Source organism: Panicum virgatum, chromosome 7K, assembly GCF_016808335.1.
Source record: "Panicum virgatum strain AP13 chromosome 7K, P.virgatum_v5, whole genome shotgun sequence".
NCBI lineage: Eukaryota > Viridiplantae > Streptophyta > Magnoliopsida > Poales > Poaceae > Panicum > Panicum virgatum.
Window position 1 is genome coordinate 51,140,376 of NC_053142.1, and position 15,194 is coordinate 51,155,569.

A 15,194-nucleotide genomic window follows, 5' to 3' on the forward strand; every position below is an offset into this window, starting at 1 on the left:
TTGGTGGTTGTTTTCTTGTTGATAGGAAGTGGTTAGTTGTACCAAATTATATCATCCTCTAATACTACAACTTGTAGTTTTTTTGGAGGGAATCTGCTCATTCTTTATTCACGAAGCTCCGGATCAGCATGATTGCGATATAAAAAGTAACTTGTAGTTGAGGCATCAAAAAAAAATATACCATCCTCTATAATTCTAATCCAAAAAATATAAAGAAACTCATCTTGACATTTTGATTTTTTATGAGAACGTATGCGGTACTACTATGCATCAACCCAAAAGAATCACAATGCAAAGACACAGATTACGATGCAAGTCAACCACTGCTGTTATTATAAGGCTATGTTTAGATCGAAAAAATTTACCCTAAAATCCGTCACATCAAATATTTGAACACATACATAGAGTATTAAATAAAATTTATTTACAAATCTCTTTACACAGATGGATTGCGAGACGAATCCTACTTAATTCATGATTTGAAACAATGATGCTACAATAACCATTCGCTAAATATGGATTATTAGATTCATCTCACGATTTATCACCTATTCGTGTTAGTAATCCGAAATAGCAAGATTCTCTTTTAAAAAAGTTTATCCTAAAACAACTAAACACGGCCTAAACCTTCATTGGATCACGATACCTTCATTTGTGTCACACCCTGAAATTGTTGGATTTCAGGATGTGATTAAAAGTAAAAAAAATATAAGGCAACAATTTTCTCATAATTTTTAAAATTTTCGCAATATTTATTTTTCTTCACAGGGAATTTAGTAAAAATAAATAATAATTGGTTGTTTTTCTACAACTAAATGAGGTTGTTTGTTTATTTTGCACTCATGCAGCTTTGCATTATTTATTTGCTCGTTGTTCAATTTGAATTTGAACTCTTTGAATTTGAATTTAAATTGAATTTGTGTGAAACAATTACAAAAGAAAAAAAAGAAGAAAACCCCAGCGCCGGCCCAGCCCGTTTTCTCTCCCCACAGCCTAGCTCCTCTCCCGGCCCAGCCCCTTTCTCCCCGCTCCGGCCCAGTCTGCCCCGCCTCCCTCTCTCTCGCTCCCGCCGACAGGTGGGGCCCACCTGTCGGGGTCGCCCCCTTCCTCGCACTGGACTAGGGTTCGAGCCCGAGTCCTAACGCCGTACGTGCTGCTGCGTCCTCCCCTGAGCCCGCACGCCGAGGCCACTTTCTCACCCCTATTTAAGCGCCGCCCACGACCCCCCTTGACCCAAACCCGAAGCTGCCGCCATCGCCCTGCCTCGCAAACCCTAGACGCCGTCGCCTTTAGAGCTCGGACGCTCGGAGTCGCTCACCGCACCACCTCTCCGCCGCCTCCCGGTCGTCTACGAGCCGTCCCGGAGCTTCGTGCCGCGGTGAGGGCCGTCGCGGGCCACTTTTCCACCTCCCTCTTGCTCCAGATGAGTTCGCCACGTCGTGCTCATCCTCCCCAGCCAAACCACATTCAAATTCATGCCTGGATGGCCGTTTTCAGCAAACTCCAGTGACGGCGCCGCCGCTCGCCGTTGCCTGCCGCTGCTCCCACCGCCCGTTTAATCCTAGCCGAAGGATCGAGATCCAACGGATCCAATCTAAATCAGGGCCGCCAGATCTAGATCCAACGGCCCAGATCGGATCTAGCCCGAGTCAAATCGCCCTTATACCGGTCAACGTAGGTCTTTTTGCAAAAGAGACCCTCTATTTTTCCAAAATTTACCTGCAATCCACGTCAGTTCAAAAATAATTGCGAATCAGCCCTTTATTTTATGTTTTAAACCCTATTCTTTTCTAAAATAGAACCCGCAGTCCAGGAAGTGAGTTTTTTCGTGCTAGCCCCTGCGTTTAGGGTTTAATTATATTTTAGTCCTTAGTTTCTTTAGTCAGAGCTCTTTTTCTTTTAATTTTTTCGCAGATAAGCCTCTAGAACCTTGTTTTAAGCATATCTTTATTGTTTTAACTCCGTTTTTAACGATTCTTGCGCTCTTGTAACCATACCAGCGAGCCTTATCTTTTAGTACGCTCTTTTAAAGCCTTTCTTTTGTTTTGGTGATTGTTCTTAGTTGTACTTATTATTTGTTTTGTATGGTTGCTCCATGATTGCTTCGAGTAGAAGGAATAGCTGTTCGAAGTTTGAAGATCAAGTTTTCCAAGTGAGCAAGAGCTGAAGAGCAGTAAGAGTAGCTTTTCGTGTAAAAAAGGCAAGTGGCCTAACCATCTTCCTATCTATGCTTATTTATAAGAATGTTGTGATGAATTAATTGGAACATGGAGAACCACCCAAGAAAACAGTACAACCACAATACTACATGGCTCTGGTCTTGGCTAATTAATTAGAAACTCTAGCTTATGATAATCTTACCGAAAGGACAAGAGGGGATGCATCGTTGGGGTATAGCTCGGTCCTCTTGAGATTTGATTTTATGGTCCTTGGCTAAGGTACCTCCTCATTATGAAGTGTTATGACCACTTTGGTTTGAAACCTTAGCGGATTGTCATAAGATAGGGAATCTTTGTAAAGATCTCGTAGCGTCCCTATGCAATCACACCTCGGAAGTGTGGTATTGTGCCTGATCAGCACAGCGTGGTTGGGTACAAAGTTGTAAGGATCGATGGACCAAGAGGGGGGTGAATTGGGTCTTTTTCAATTTCTAAAACAAAGTAAGGCAACCTTAACCTATGCAAAGCTAGTAGGGCACCAATTCACCAACCGGATAACTAAGCTACCTACACAAGCTAAGAGAGATAAAAACAAAGTAAAGCCTAGCAAGGTAGAGCTAAGTTATGATCTCTAAGTCAAGCTCATGAATAAATTGCATGAAAGAAAATGCTTGAATATAAAGAGTGGACAAGAGACAACCGGATTTTTTCCGTGGTATCGATGTGTTGGCACACACCCCTAATCCACGTTGTGACACTCTCAAAGAGTCTTGTCACCTCCCAAGTCACCGAGACGAGGGCGCTCACTAAGAGTCTCCGTTCACCATCCCGGCGTGGTGGAGATCAAGCCACGTACAATCTTCTTCTCCGGGCTCCCACAATCCTTGGCAAGCTCCGCGAGAAAACACCTCGATCACCAAGATCGCCTAGGTGATGCCAATCACCAAGAGTAACAAGCTAAGGCCTTCACTTGAGCAAGAACCGATCACCAAGAACGGATGCACACTAGCTTCTCTCTACTCAAGTCCTTAATCTTGCTTCTTGATTGATTGAATGCACAAGTATGTGAATGATGAAGCTCAAGGTGGCTCTTGACTATGGTATGAGTGTTTGGATGTTGCCTGGTGTCAAGAGTAGGCGAAATGACCCATTGGAGGGGTATATATAGGCAGCTCACACAAATAGAGCCGTTGGAGAAAAGCTGCCAGAAAACTGCGTAGCGCCGGTTAATCCGACGTACCCCCCATTGTCATCGTCGGTTCAACCGGTGAATGTAAACTGCCTCTTCTGAAAACTAGCCGTTACAACTGGGGCAGATTAACCGACGTAGCATCGGTTTAACCGGTTAGTGTAGTTGTCCACTGAACCACTGAAAAACCAAGTCTCTGGACAACTGCACCGACGTTAACTCAAACCTATCGTCGGTTTAACCGGTGAGTACAACTTTTGAATTCCTCTGAAAAAACCATCTCACTGGTCAATTGCACCGACGTCTTGATTCAAACAGCGTCGGTTAATCCGGTGAATAGAACTTGAATTTCCCTGGAAAAACCAACTCTGGACCAATGCACCGACGTTAAATTCAAACACGTCGGTTTAACCGGTGTATTGAATTTGTCCAGACTCTGCTGACTTCGTTTAACCGACGTATGGAAAATTGAGAGCGTCGGTTAAACCGGTGTATAGACTTTTTCTGATTTTGTCTTTTCTGATTTGAGTCTTGAATGAAATCCAAATATTCTTGAGATATAGTTTGAGAACCACTTATTTGAACTTCTAGAAACCTGAGTGACCATAGTGTGCATCCATTTTCAAATGACCATGTCCATGCTCAAGTTACTAAGCTTTAACCCCTCTTAATAGTGCGATCACTACAAAACTATAAAACCTATACTAACCTAAGTGTCCTTCTCAACCTTGTGACACTTAGGACTAGAAAGATCCTTAGCCTTGACATAAAATTGAGTTGAATACCGAGATCGCCTTTTTGAATAATGAAATTTGAGGGGCCTCTTTTGACATATGACCAAATGAGCGATAATGATCTTTTAAGCTGCACAAACTCATTAGTCACAATAATGGTTGTCATTAATCACCGAAACATACCTTGAGGGCCTAGATGCTTACAATCTCCCCCTTTTTGGTGATTGATGACAACACAAACATAAATAACGAGAGAGCGAGAAAGATAAAACAGGATAAACACAAGCAAACTCGAAAGCAGGACCCTCAAAGGCTCAAACGAAATCCATAGATATGTCTCAAAGAACGGCATACTCAAGCGACAAATGTACATATCCATGAATTAACACCAAATATGATACAAAGAAACAAAGTCCTGATAACTACGAGCTCTCTCTAGCTCTACCCTCCCCCTAACTCTGGTGCTCCCCCTAACACCTCTCCCCCTTTGGCATCAAAGCACCAAAAGGCGAGCTACGGGTCGTGCTGTCGTGGTACTGCGACGAAGCGGTCCGGGTCGTCGTCGTCGGACGGAGAACTCTCACCCTCGGTGACAGACGGAAGCTGCTGGTCTGGGTCTGAGCTCACTGGGGGAGTAACTGTCGTGGAGGCTCTCGTGCTGGCACTGCCTGGTAGAGGATCCGTAGAAGTCGTAACCGGGTCAGCAGAAGAAGTATCAATATCTGAAGAGGTGACTGCTGAGGCTGCCGGCTGCGTCGACTGTGGAAGCAGGGACTCCTCTACTGCTCCTCCCCTTGAAGGTGCTGCCTGAAGTGAGGAGGGGAGGGCGACCGACTGAACCGCTGGCGGTGAGTCCTGAAAGAGTGTGGTCGCCGGCAGTGGTGAAAAGAGCGGACGACCGGCAGACCCAAAGAGTGCTGACATCGAGAACGTGGTCTCCGGTGTCGCTGAGGTAGCTGGAGCTGCAGTAGGAGCTGGAGGAGGAGGAGCTGGTGTGACGGCAAGCTGAGGTGCTCCAACACCCTGAAGGCCTGACTGTCCTGGCTGCTGCGGGGCGAGTCCGGTGTGAGAGTAAAGCTGTGAGATCATCCCGAACATCGCCATCATCCCCTGCTGCATCTGCTGAAACTGAGCGTCTGTCCTCTGTGAAACTCTGTCGATAAGCCCGACAAAACGCTCCTCGGTCGCAGCCCGCTCTCGGGCGGCCTCTCTCTGTATAGCAGCAATCTGGGCCTCATGGGCTCTCCTGGCCTCCTCCTGAGCAAGCCTGTCCTCTCTCTGCTGGGTCACGAGCTGCTGTAGTAGTGAAGTGAGCTCGGACGGCTGAGTCACCTGAGACTCAGAGACTGTAGCAGCTGCTGAAGTCGGAGGTGCTGGCTGTCCTGAACCTCCTGCCTCGTGATCGTGACTGGCTGGGGCAGCTGAAGGAAAGTACTCAACGTCGTCGGAGGAGTCTGACTCAAGCTCAGACCAGTGAATCTCATCATCTCCCCCGGGAAGCTGTGCCTCTGCTGCTAGGAGTGCCTCATCCTCCTCTGCCACTCGTGCCTGAACCTCCGGTGACAGTCGAGCCATCGCTGCTCTATCTGCGTGTCTGCCCCTCCTCCTGTCCTGTGGAGCTGTGGGTCGGTAGACAGGGAACCTGGGAGCCTCGTCGTGACGGTAAGGAGCACTGATGGGTGACTCTGCTGGCACTATCATAGAGCATATGCAACTGATCCAGTGCGCATAGGGAAACTGTCGCACCACACCCATCCCGTCTGTGATCACATCCTCTATCTCAGCCAGAATAAGCCAGAATAAAGTCAACTATGTCAAACGGCTCGTGAGTGAGGATGTGTAGAAGCAGGAGCTGCTGCAGTCCCGTAAACCCCTCTGGGTAGCCACTCCTCGGTAACAGAGTCCTCCGGAGTGCCATGTGAACAGCGTAAGCCTCTGGGGTCAGCAAGCTCGGCACTCTGGCGTAAGAGGCTGGGAACGGCTGGCGGAAACACTGAGTGATCGCCTCGTGAGAAGGAGCAATCCCGCCAACCATCGCCCTGCGGGGTGGATCTGAGTCCCCGTAAACCCTCTCGTGCAGCGAGACGTCGACCAGGTCAACTCCAAGAATACCAGCAATGGTCGCCCTCGACAAACCAAAGTCCTGCCCTCCAAACATGAAGTGTACAGCTCTGCGCTCGGGGGCTATCCAAGCTGTAGCGTAGAACACTCTGACCCAGTCCTCGATATAACGGTTCTGCTCCATCTCTAGCAGTCTAGGCAGACCTCTGATGTGAGCAAAGTGTGCTCTCACATCTGCTCCCCCTGCGGCTGTCCTCAGTGAGACCCAGTCAAGAACCCTGTGCTGAAAGATCCGGTGGCCCCGCCTCTGGTAGGTCTCGTAGAAACTGGCCTGTAGCAAAGTCCAGAACCTCCTGTCGACTCTGCTGTCTCGGGTCACCGGGAACCAGACCTCCTCGTCAACACTCCACCTGAGTCTCTTGACCTTGGCCGCATTGGCTCGGGTCAAGTTCTGGAGCAGCACACCTGGCTCCAGACGCACAACAGTGTCCATACGGAACACTGCGCGCTCGGCCTCTAGGGCCTCGGCTCTACGAGCTGCTGCTGCTGCAGCTGTGGACCTGCGAGGCTCCTGTGGCTGGTGACCTCCTCGCGTCCTCGGTCCAGTGCGACGCTCGGTCGCTGGTGAAGTCTCTGCTGCTGGGGATGTCTGCCGAGTGCGGCCAGACCGTCGTAGAGTCGGTGACTCCTGTGTGCTCTGCCCCTGAGACTGCTCGGACTGCTCTGCCTCTGTATCTGAATCTGCAGCTGTATCTGACTGATCTGACTCTGCTGCTGCTGCCGTCGCGGCTCTGGTGGCCCTGGCACCTCTGACTCTACCCATGCCCCTGCCTCTGCCTCTGCCTCTGCCTCTGGGGTCCTCCCTGATCTGGAACGGACGAGCGCGGCCTGATGCCTGCTCCTCGGCGGCCTTGGCCACCATCTCGGCCCTCTCGGCCTCCTTCTCTGCACGAGTCCGCTTGCGAGCGGGCTTCTCGACCACAACTTCTTTTCCCTTTCTCTTTTCGCGACCCATCTCGAACAAGCAAATTTGCGAGCACCTGGTGAGCGCTGATCGGGTGCTGCTGCGGCGTGGGACTGCGGCTGCGGCGTGGAGGCGTGGAGCACGGCGGCGCTTGGCAAGGCGTGATGGCGTGATGGCGACGCGGGCGCGGGTGAGGAGCGGCGGCGTTGCGGAGTAGTAGTGGTGGCGGCTCACGGGCGGCGCGGACAGCGCTGACGGCGTTGGCGGAGGCGCACGAGCGGCACGGTTGCGCGCGGGTGGAGCGCGAGCAGTTGCAGGCTGCGCGCAGCGGCTGTGGGCGAACGCAGAGCGGCGGCGCGGATGGCGCACGGCGGCGCGTGGGCTGTGGCGGAGCGGCGACGGTGGTCTTGCAGGCGAGCAGCGGCGCGGGATCGTGTTAGGGCGCGGCGGCGGTTCGAGATGGAGGGACGCGGGTGAAACAGAGAAGGAAGAGAGGCGGCGGCTCGAGCAAGACTCATATATGACAGACGGGCCCCACGAATTTCCTTAACACCGGTTAATCCGATGACTAGGTTTAGAACACCGGTCGATTTCATCGGTGCAGTTCACCCGACACTCAGCACAAAATCCTTCTGAACGCCGGTTGATCCGACGATATGTAAATTGAACTCACCGGTTGAACGCTGGTAACACCGGTTGATTGATAGGTTAGATCTGTGTTACGTTCACCGGTTGATCCGATGCTCGGAAATTTGTATACGCCGGTTGAACGCCTGGTTTGACTGAGCTGAGGCTGAAACTTAGTAACGCCGGTTAATCCGATGGGTAAAAATCCTTTGAACGTCGGTTTAACCGGTGAAGGCAAAAAACCCCACTCTCAGCTCACTCTTCTATGCTAAGTCCAATAAACTTATAAGATTCAAATAAACTCAAGTCAATGGACTTGCATAGGCGACTTTACCCCTCAAAATAAATAGGATAGCACACTTGCTTAAATAAATTTTTTTAAACACAAGGAAAAGCCGCAAGAGAGACAAAGCGCCAAATAAAATGTATGAGCCATGTCATAGGAATATTGAAGATAGAAAGCTTCAAACTCATCATGACATTGCTCACTAGGCAATAACGCACCTAACACTTTGCTCTTTTCACTTTTCATGAATTAAGATCTTGTATATGAAAACAAGTCTCATTTTCATCAAGTGATCTCCTTTGTGACCCTTACGCATGCAATGATGATGCAAACTACAACCACATGCGAAAGTAAAGTAAACATGAAGTGCACATCTATATGACAAGAAATGCATAACAAGAAATTAAGATCTACTTGTCAAGTTTGAACCCACGGGAAGCTTCTTCATGATGAGCCTTTCTACAAGCCTAGAGGAAAACAAGTGGACCACCACCTCTAGCTAAACCCTTGCTCATCACTATCTTACCATGGTTAGACAAGTGTCCTATATGTATGCATTTTTCTATATGACATGGCAACTTACATGACGTTTGCCGCATCTAACACATTAAGCTCATTCCTTAGCCTAACAAAGGTACTCTCGTCTAAAGGTTTTGTGAATATATCCGCCAATTGCTCCTCGGATCTCACACCTTGAAGGGAAATGTCCCCCTTGGCTTCGTGATCACGCAAGAAGTGATGGCGAATATCAATGTGCTTTGTGCGAGAGTGTTGAACTGGATTCTTGGCAATTTTTACGGCACTTTCATTGTCACAAAGGAGTGGGATCCTATCTAGTTTCACACCAAAGTCCAAAAGGGTTTGCTTCATATATAGGATTTGGGCACAACATGCACCGGCCGCTATATATTCCGCTTCCGCGGTGGACAAAGCCACGGAAATTTGCTTCTTACTCGACCAAGAAACTAGAGAACGCCCAAGCAAGTGGCAACCCCCGGAGGTACTCTTGCGATCCACACGGCTTCCGGCAAAATCCGAATCCGAGTATCCCAAGAGATCTAAACTAGCGCCTTTGGGGTACCACAAGCCTATGCTAGGAGTGTGCTTGAGATACCGAAGGATCCTATTCACAGCCGAAAGGTGTGACTCCTTTGGGTTAGCTTGAAAGCGGGCACACAAGCACACACTAAACATTATATCGGGCCTAGATGCGGTAAGGTAAAGCAAAGACCCTATCATAGAACGATAGAGGGATTGATCAACCGGTTTACCGTCCACATCCAAGTCGAGATGCCCATTGGTTGCCATGGGTGTCTTGATTGGCTTGCACTCATCCATCTTGAACTTCTTCAAGATATCTTTGGTATATTTTTCTTGATGGATGAATGTCCCTTCCTTCATTTGTTTGACTTGAAAACCAAGGAAGAAGGTCAATTCGCCAATCATGGACATCTCGAATTCCCTAGACATCATGGTAGCAAACTCATGGCTTAGTAAATCATTTGTTGAGCCAAAGATAATATCGTCAACATAAATTTGACAAATAAAAAGATCCCCGTTGACGTCTTTAGTGAACAAAGTGGTGTCCACCCTCCCGATCTTGAAGCCTTGCATGATTAGGAAGTCACGAAGCCTCTCATACCAAGCCCTTGGAGCTTGTTTGAGCCCATAGAGTGCCTTGTGCAACCTATAAACATGGTTAGGATTCCTCGGATCTTCAAACCCGGGAGGTTGCTCAACATAAACAAGTTCGTTAATAACACCATTTAAGAATGCACTTTTCACATCCATTTGATACAACTTAATGTTATGATGTGAAGAGTAAGCAAGAAGGATGCGGATAGCTTCAAGTCTTGCAACCGGAGCAAAAGTTTCACCAAAATCCAAACCTTCGACTTGAGAAAACCCTTTTGCCACAAGTCTTGCTTTGTTGCGTACCACCACCCCATGTTCATCTTGCTTGTTCCGAAAGACCCACTTGGTGCCGATGATGTTCTTGTCTTTTGGAGGAGCTTCGAGAACCCAAACTTCATTGCGGGTGAAGTTGTTCAATTCTTCTTGCATGGCCATCACCCAATCCGAGTCCTCAAGCGCTTCCTCTATGCTAGTGGGTTCAATACAAGAAACAAACGAGTGATATTCGCAAAATGAAGCATGTTTAGAGCGAGTTCTTACTCCCTTTGATGGACTACCAATGATTTGACCAATTGGATGATCCTTGGAGATGCGACCATGCTTCACTAGCGGTACTTGCGTGGATGCTTGTTGGGGTGGATCATGGGTGACTTGTGCTTGTGGTGGAACGTTTTGCTCTTCTTGTTCTTGGACTTGGGGTGTTGGCGTTGGCACATCTTCTTGAGGTTGTGTATCATCTTTTTCTTGATCTTCATCCATTTGGGGCGCCGTGGAGGTGCTTGGTGTAGATGAGGAAGATCCTCCCCCTTGATCATTGTCTTCATGCACCTCTTCCGGCTTGATATCCCCAATGGACATCTTCTTCAAAGCTTCATCAATCTCCTCATCACCTACATTTTCATAGCCAACAACCTCCTCTTGGGAGCCATTAGATTCATCAAACTCCACATCACATGTTTCTTCAACTAACCCGGAGGTTTGATTGAATACTCTATATGCTTTGGAGTTTGATGCATAACCAAGAAAGAAACCTTCATCACATCTACTTTCAAACTTACCGAGCCTTTTCTTCTTATAGATGAAGCATTTGCAACCAAAGACTCGAAAGTATGATATATTTGGTTTCTTCCCGGTGATGAGCTCATATGGAGTTTTCTTGAGGAGTCGGTGAGGATATACTCGGTTGGATGCATGACACGCCGTGTTGATTGCTTCCGCCCAAAACTTCTCGGACGTGCCATAATCATCCAACATTGCTCTAGCTAGGGTGATGAGAGTCTTGTTCTTTCTTTCCACCACTCCATTTTGTTGAGGCGTGTAGGTGGCGGAAAACTCATGCTTGATGCCCTCTTCATCGCACCATTCTTCAATCTTCATGTTCTTGAACTCGGTGCCGTTGTCACTCCGGATCTTCACAATTGGGGAGTTGTACTCCCTTTGAGCTCTTCTTGCAAAGGTCTTGAAGATTTCCGGAGTTTCACCCTTATCGCCTAGAAACATAACCCAAGTGTAACGTGAAAAATCATCAACAATTACTAGGCAATAGAGGTTACCACCAATGCTCTTGTATGTAGTTGGACCAAAGAGATCCATGTGAAGTAGCTCGAGCGGCTTGGAGGTAGACAACATCGTCTTGATGGGATGATGTGTTGCAACTTGCTTCCCGGCTTGACATGCTTTACATAGCTTGTTCTTGTCAAACGTGACATCCTTCAAGCCGGTGATCATCCCTCTCTTGTGGGCTTTCTTGAGGTTGCTCATGCCAATATGAGCAATTCTTCTATGCCAAAGCCACCCAAGAGAAGACTTGGTGAAGAGGCATGTCATGGTACTTGTTTGCTTTGAAGAGAAATCCACCAAGTAAATGTTGCCATGCCTAAACCCCGTGAATACCAATGACTTGTCTTTTTCATGAGTTACTACAACACCATTCTTGTCAAAGGCACACGTTAGTCCAAGATCACACAATTGAGCAATTGAAATAAGATTAAAACTAAGTGCTTCTACAAACAAGACATTAGAAATGGATAAATCTTTAGAGATAGCTATTCTACCCAAACCTAAAACTTTTCCCCTTGAGTTATCACCATAGGTGACATGTTCATGATCGCCGGGGTCTTCAAGAGAGGTGAACATGCTATCATTGCCGGTCATATGTTGAGAGCAACCGCTATCAAGTACCCAATGTTTTCCACCGGCTTTGTAGTTCACCTACACACATGAGAATTCACTTTTGAGTTTTAGGAACCCAAACAAGCTTTGGGCCTTGCACATGTGTGACAAGAGCTTTTGGGACCCAAAGTTGCTTGGGGAGCTTCTTCTTTGACTCCTTAGTGAGTTTGCCAATGAATTTGGCCTTCACCTTGCCCTTCACTTTACTCAAGAGAAAATGGTTATTTTCAAACATTGAAGAGTAATTCTTGGGTAATTTAGGAAGAGGACGTGATGGTAAAGTGCACTCCCTAGTGTGGTGCCCGGTGACTTGGCAATGTTGGCAATATGATCCAACTTCCTTGATGAAGCTAATCTTGATCTCCGGAGAAGGAGTAGTAGCTATGTTTGGCTCCGGAAATGAACCAAGACCTCTCTTGCCATAGTCACGGGCATTGTTGAAGAGAATCTCCTTGTGGATGTATTCTCCTCTTGAGAGCTTCTCCACACTACTCTTGAGGCTTGCAACTTGATCCATCAATTCCTTTTCCCTAGAAGGTGCAAGCTCGGACAAAGCATTAGTAGCATTTGCATTAATGAGTAGGTCATCACATGAAGTAGAAGCATTGACCTTCTCAATAGTTTCATGAGCAAAGTTCTCAAGACTTGGGTCAATTGCTTCATAGGCAAATTCAAGTTCTTGATACTTGTGAGCCAACTCCCTATGCTCTTGTTTAAGCTTTTTGTGGCTCTCTTCAACTTGCTTAGCAAGTACAAGTGACTCATTGTGCTTTTTGAGCAAGTCATTGTACTTGCCAAGCAAATCGGAGTGGGCAAGCTCTAACTTGGCACGAGTGCTCTCAAGAACCTTGACTTTGCCCTTTTCCCTCTTGATGACGGATGTATACTCATTAATAAGATTAGCAAACTCATTAGGGTCAAGCTCATCATCACTATCATCTTCACTCTCACATACCTTAGAGTTACCTTTGGCCATGAGGCACATTGGAGGTGGAGGTAGTGATGGTTCTTCATTTGTGAGGGCGATGGTGACTATGTCTTCTTCATCACTTGAATCTTCGCTTGATGAGACATCCGTCACCCACTCTTGTTTTTCCACCAAGAAGCTTCTCTTGGTGTGCCCTTTCTTCTTTGGGAAGAGCTTGGTCTTCTTGTCATGGCTCTTTTTCTTCCCAAGTCTCTTGTTTTTGTTCTTCCTTTCTTCTTCTTCATCATCGCTTGAATCATGGCGATGCTTGCTCTTGTGATCCTTGTTTCTTTTGTCCGGCTTGGGGCAATTTGGACGGATGTGACCTTTTTCTCCACAATTGTAGCAAATTTTGTTCTTGACATCCATTGGCCGGAACATTCCCTTTTTAGAGTCAAAGTTGAACCCCTTCTTGTTGATCTTGTCATTCAAGCGGGTGAACTTTCTCATCATAAGAGCGAGCTCTCCATCATCTTCAACATCGGATGAGCTTTCATGATGATCATCTTCTTTATTGCTTGAGCTTGAGTCTTGCTTGATCATCTTGAGCTTGCGGGCTTTGTTTGCCTTGGTCTTTAGAGCAATTGATTTGCTTGAAGTTGGCTCTTCGGACATACCAAGGATACTCATCTCATGAGCACGAATTTCGCCCACAAGTTCTCCTACTTCCATTGTGTCAAGATTCTCCTTTTGAAGCATAGCATTGATAATGTTATACTTGGGCTTCGGGAGGAGCATGAGAATCTTGCGATTTATGGAGGCACTGTCAATTTTGGATATTTCAAGTGCATTAATGTCCTTGACAATGACATTCAAGCGAGAGTACATATCATTGCAATTTTCATGAGCTAGCATTTTAAAAGAATCATACTTAGCTCTAAACAAGTGATATTTTTGCTCACGAACTTTAGTGGAGCCTTCATGAATTTCAATGAGCTCCTTCCAAATATCACTTGCTAAGTCCATGCCATTAACTCTAGCAAAGACTTCCTCACTAATGGCTTCGAAAATTGCATTTCTAGCCTTGGCATTCCATTTTAATTGTTCGGCGGTGGGAGTTCCGGTGAATCCGGTCTTAGTGGCCAACCACACTTCGGGGGCAATCGCATCAAGATATGCGGCCATGCGAACTTTCCAATAAGCAAAGTTCTTGCCCTCGAAGTGGGGCGGCGAACCACCCATCTTGGCCATAGCTCTAGGCGGTGAAGCCTAATGATCCAAATGAGCAACGAGGCTTTAATACCAATTGTAAGGATCGATGGACCAAGAGGGGGGTGAATTGGGCCTTTTTCAATTTCTAAAACAAAGTAAGGCAACCTTAACCTATGCAAAGCTAGTAGGGCACCAATTCACCAACCGGATAACTAAGCTACCTACACAAGCTAAGAGAGATAAAAACAAAGTAAAGCCTAGCAAGGTAGAGCTAAGTTATGATCTCTAAGTCAAGCTCATGAATAAATTGCATGAAAGAAAATGCTTGAATATAAAGAGTGGACAAGAGACAACCGGATTTTTTCCGTGGTATCGATGTGTTGGCACACACCCCTAATCCACGTTGTGACACTCTCAAAGAGTCTTGTCACCTCCCAAGTCACCGAGACGAGGGCGCTCACTAAGAGTCTCCGTTCACCATCCCGGCGTGGTGGAGATCAAGCCACGTACAATCTTCTTCTCCGGGCTCCCACAATCCTTGGCAAGCTCCGCGAGAAAACACCTCGATCACCAAGATCGCCTAGGTGATGCCAATCACCAAGAGTAACAAGCTAAGGCCTTCACTTGAGCAAGAACCGATCACCAAGAACGGATGCACACTAGCTTCTCTCTACTCAAGTCCTTAATCTTGCTTCTTGATTGATTGAATGCACAAGTATGTGAATGATGAAGCTCAAGGTGGCTCTTGACTATGGTATGAGTGTTTGGATGTTGCCTGGTGTCAAGAGTAGGCGAAATGACCCATTGGAGGGGTATATATAGGCAGCTCACACAAATAGAGCCGTTGGAGAAAAGCTGCCAGAAAACTGCGTAGCGCCGGTTAATCCGACGTACCCCCCATTGTCATCGTCGGTTCAACCGGTGAATGTAAACTGCCTCTTCTGAAAACTAGCCGTTACAACTGGGGCAGATTAACCGACGTAGCATCGGTTTAACCGGTGAGTGTAGTTGTCCACTGAACCACTGAAAAACCAAGTCTCTGGACAACTGCACCGACGTTAACTCAAACCTATCGTCGGTTTAACCGGTGAGTACAACTTTTGAATTCCTCTGAAAAAACCATCTCACTGGTCAATTGCACCGACGTCTTGATTCAAACAGCGTCGGTTAATCCGGTGAATAGAACTTGAATTTCCCTGGAAAAACCAACTCTGGACCAATGCACCGACGTTAAATTCAAACACGTCG